We start from the raw sequence: 5,111 nt of genomic DNA on the forward strand, positions 1-5,111 counted from the left end.
CCGAATATATATATCTTCATAATCTAATTAAAGAAATACACGTACATGCGGAAAAATAATCATGCTCATTTTGATCTAGTTTTATCCAAATAAGGTTTTTTTTGTTAGTAATGCTCCTCGATACAATTCTCTTGTATGGCGATGCGCAATTAAGGTTGTCTCTGATTGGTCAAAATCAGACTCAAGTAGGGCCTGGCAATAAATCAAATTAATTGAATAAATTAAATTCAAATTGAATCGTTGAAAATTTGCTAAATCGTGAAATGTATTTTGTCTTCTGGATTATTAAAAACTGTTATAATGTTCTGTTACATCCAGATGTTATTGTGAGTTGAAATTTTGCACAAGTGGTGGCAGAATGCTGGATGGTTGGTTTAAAAGACTTTTTATTTAATTTTTTGGCCATATCGCTTAGCCTCAGACTAAAGTATACAAACAATCCAATATCCATTTGTTGCACGTCTTTGCAATGCACATATTGCATGAGCCATTCGTGCGCCAAGATATTTTCCACATATTGTGCAGCCCTAGTATCTCCACCCTCCACTAATGTCTTGCTTCTGAAAACTGATTTCAACAACATTCAAAAAGAAATCTAGTCACCTGGTCAACTTTGGCGCAGTCTGTGATAGCGGTGTCTTCATCAGGTTGTGCTTCAGTGGAAACCTGGGGTAGATGAATAGAAAAATACCAATACAATTAAATTCTTACTAAGACTAGACTGCTATACTGTAATTTCATGTAATCATGAATGTGCGACCAGTAATTCTAGTATGTCACATGTATGAAACAATATCCAAATGTCATGATAAGCAATCACGATATGATAATCAACATGATATTGTGAGGTTAGCGATACTCACGATAACTGTAAAAGTAAAATAAAAAAATAAGTCACAATATTGTAAAAAAATGAAATAAAAACAAAAAAAATTATATTGAGAAAAGAATGTACTTTTGCTTTTGAGTTATAATTAATCTTTTATGTTTTGTCAAACCTTGCACGATAACCCCCCCACCCCCAAAAAAAACAAAATTAAGTGTGACAACACACCATATAAACATACCATAGTGTTTTTCCATTGTAGTGAAATTCAAACATGAAAACCTTCTGGGCATCATGATACACTCTCAGCCTGTTTTCACGTTCCTGTTTGCTTATAACTTCTCCTCGATATTCAGTAGGAAAGACTCCCTTCTGAAAGGAGCAGGAACTGAACACTCCTCGACCTTACAAAGAAAAAGGGATACAACAGAAATATTTCATTATAACAGTAATGAAAACTAGGCCCATACTAAAGAATCTTTTACCAATACTCACCTTTGAATGAATTAATATATTTTATGGTGAAGCCATCCTTGTCTTTACCTAAGGATGAAAAATATGCTACCTCTTCTTTGGGTTTAACTTTTGCCCTCTGTGGCCTCATGACTGACATATCTCACTGAAGATAATGATCTAAAGCTATAGAAAAAAATGAGTTTCAATCAGTTTGATAGGTAACTTGGTGCAGATGTTTTGAAGTTGACTTTCTGTGGACCATAATATCCTGTGCAGTGTGCAGTAAATGTGCCAACGAAAATAAAATAGTGGATAGCACAGCTCTGCTAAATATTTGCATAAATTAAATGTAATGAACACTAACAGACTTTACTGAAATATTTCTATTTAAAGAACAAATTTAAGTAAACACAAATGCAGCAATTTACCAATACTTCATTTATACTGTACTGGTAATACTAAACCATTGTATATTTTCACATCACAAACCAGCCTATCAAACCAGCCTGTTATTGCTTTCCTCTTAAAAATTTCAATTAGCATTTATCTTACTCAACAGACGGTTAGCTCTGCTATGCTAACTGAGCTAACCGTCGCTAACAAAAGCGTAGCAATTCTAAATAATTAGCTGCAACCATCATAATCAACAGATGGTTAGGTATGCTAACGTTAGCTTAGCTGCACTTACACTGGACTTGCATTATAAATCATTTTCAGCAATGTACACAAGCGACCAACATTAAAATAAACAAGTTTCTGGAGGAAAAATTCGAGCTTCAAACCTACCTCATTAGCACAGCTACACTGCCATCACGTCTCGTGAAGTAATTAGAGCCGGGGGCGGTTCTCTATCGGGGCTGCTAGATGACGTCACTTCCGTACTCCGGGCAATATAATAAATCACATTTAAATCAACAAATTGGTTCAGTGTTGGATTATGAACTTTGTTGATAAGAGTGGCTATTGTTCTATGATTTACAGTGTCAATTTAAAAAAAAAAATAGATCACATTTAAAATTAACCCGAAAGGCTCATATACTAAATTAATTACCACAGACGAAAACAAAGGATATTATTGCTAGAATTATAGATAATTTTGTAATCGTTTAATGTGATTTCAGTTTGCTTTTTTAAAAAGTTATTATTATTTTTTTCATTAACGAAAATGTTTTTTTGCTTTAGTAAATAAAATAACCTTGCTGCTGTCACACAGTTGCTGTCCGAGGATGTTTTGGTACTATACTTTAGTAATGGACGCATGTGTTTTTTGGCAAAATTGTGAGCGAGCCCAGTAACTTGGCTTAGAAGCAACCCTGCAAATGAATGGTCACATGATGCTTTACTGTTGGCATGAAGCAGGACTGATGGTAGCGCTCATCTTTTCTTCTCCAGACAAGCATTTTTCCGGATGCCCCAAACAGTTGGAAAGGGGGTTAATCAGAGAAAATAACTGTAACTCTTTTTTCCTTATTTTGGTCTGTGTTTATGGAATCCCTTTTTCACTGGTCACACCAGGCCATCCTCCAAAAGTCTTACTCCCTCACCATGAGTGTAGATGGACTCATACCTGCTTACTGCCATTCCTGAGCAAGCTCTACACTGGTGGTGATGTCCTTATCCCTGCAGCTGAATCAACTTTGGGAGATAGTCCTGGCTTTTGCTGGATTTTCTTGGGTGCCCTGAAGCCTTCTTCACTTAAAGTTTGTAAGGTCACTAAAGGAAATTACTTTAATTTTCATGGCAAATAGGGACTTTGCAATTCATCTAATCACTATAACATTCTGGAGTACATGTACATGCAAATTGCCATCATAAAAAAACAATAATAAGTCAGCACTGCAGATTCTTAGAAAATCAATGTCATTCTCAAAACATTTGGCCGCTGGTGTACAGAAAGATGTTATACTGTAAAGGCAGGGTGGGATGTTAAATGATGAATTAATGTACGGCACTGACAGTTTCTCTGTCTCTGCTGTTAACCATTGTACATTTTTAAATAAACAACCACTGAAATAATTAAATACTGAATTATATAATTAAATATCGTAGGGTATTTCATTATTTAATTATTTACTTAGGAAATGGTGGCTGCAAAAAAAAAAAAAAAAGGCTCTGTGTCTACAGACAAACATTCACAATACACAGCATTTTGAGAAAAAACTGAATTATGGAGACGTGCGTAATTGTGAGGACAGGTGATGGTCAGCCAATCAAATGCTGTGAAATATACACTGGTGTGAATTATTCATGAAGTGGTGCATTACAAGGACCTTCCTACAGGGGGCGCCATCAAATACACAAAAATACACAAATTCGCGTAATTATGCTTTACAAGGACATTGGCTAAAACTTTGGATTTAAGCCTTCTACAGCCCTAGAAGCACTTCTGCATTGAAATAATTATGAGGACATGGGCTGTGTCCTCATAATTCAAAATGTCCTCGCAGCACGGCATGTATTCAGGTGAAATGTCCTCATAATACACAAAGGCAAACACGCACACACACACACACACACACACACACACACAAACTCACACACAAACACACACACTTAGTCTTTTCTGTGGTGCACCACTTTCTAATTTAAAACCATGATTTGTGTTTTAGGCGATTATTTTTAATCGCAGTCAGTTCTGTTCTGACCTAATAAATCTTAGTTATATTGAACACAGATATTTTGGTAAACAATGAGTGGGGAGGTGTAAATTATTACGTATTTACGGCAACGTTTAATTTCCTCTACCCGGGCACCCGAAAACGACACTTTTTTTTTAACAAGTTAAAAACTAGTCAATAAAAGTATTTTGGATCTCATCTAATAAAACCGTGATCCCTTTGATGCCCGGATCATATATACCATGGGGTTTTTTTTCTCTTCTTCACGGGCCAACGCCCAAGCGCTTCTCTTTTACTCCCCACTTTTCTATTTTTCTCTTACTTCTTCAGTATATTTAGTGTTCCTTTTTCAAACTTCTGTGTAAATCGTGATAATTAAACAGCATAATACCTGTTAGTCCTCGGTGCCGGTCTGGTTCGCAGGACCCGGTGTCCGGGCGAACGGCCGTGGCCGGAGCGACGAGACCCGTCACGCAAGGGGAGACGCTGTCGACAGATTCTCGGTGTCCTCGGTTCGGCGGCGGTCGTCCGTCCAAATGCAGGTCCCAGGTTTCGGCACCAATTAAATGTTGGGTCTGATATTACAGATCCCCTTAGTTACAAGACCGTGCACCAAGGAAAAAGGAGGCAGAAGCTGTTGCTTTGTTTTATTGCAACCGCGGCTGGGAGAGGAGAGGAGGCGCGAGACCTTAACTCACGCTCGGCTCCTTCCGACTCTCTCCCCTCCCCCGGCCACCTCGTCGCTTTTATTACAGTTAAGTTTCAGTTTTGTTTCATACGTCATGGAAAAATACAAAACAGTAGAGAAAGTTGAGCGGCGCCTCTAAACGACAGTTGATAATATAAAAACATAAAAATATATACAGGATATTCTTTAAAATACACATAATGTTAAGACTACTGTTTTAAGCAACTTCACATTGTGCACTTTAGGTGAAAATGTCAAAATCTTCAAAATGAGCATAAGCACAATGAAATTAATGCTGGAATCATCTTCAGGATGCTAGAATACACTAAATTCAGCAAAAATTTTGAGTCTACAACGTTTAGTTTAGGTGTGAGAGCCAAAATGAATTTTTTATTGCTTTAAACGCGTTTTCAGCCCCTGATTGTACACGTAAGGTGAAAATGTCAAAATCTTAAAAATGAGCATAAGCACAATGAAATTAATGCTGGAATCATCTTCAGGATGCTAGAATACACTAAATACA

The 5,111-nt window shown here is 36.9% G+C and overlaps 1 long non-coding RNA gene across 1 annotated transcript in view; it reads right to left on the reverse strand.

Annotated features, from left to right (window-relative positions):
* Window positions 1-4,685, reverse strand: part of LOC144040783 (uncharacterized) — a 5,393-nt gene extending 708 nt beyond the window's left edge. The window contains exons 1-3 of the long non-coding RNA XR_013289853.1: window positions 1,322-4,685; window positions 1,068-1,230; window positions 604-666 (exon numbers count right to left, since the gene is read on the reverse strand). This is a non-coding gene — a long non-coding RNA (uncharacterized LOC144040783). The remainder of the gene's footprint in view (window positions 1-603; window positions 667-1,067; window positions 1,231-1,321) is intronic.
* Window positions 4,686-5,111: the final 426 nt, after the last annotated feature.

The sequence above is a fragment of the Vanacampus margaritifer genome, unplaced genomic scaffold (genome assembly GCF_051991255.1).
Source record: "Vanacampus margaritifer isolate UIUO_Vmar unplaced genomic scaffold, RoL_Vmar_1.0 HiC_scaffold_22, whole genome shotgun sequence".
In the NCBI taxonomy this organism is placed as follows: Eukaryota; Metazoa; Chordata; class Actinopteri; order Syngnathiformes; family Syngnathidae; genus Vanacampus; species Vanacampus margaritifer.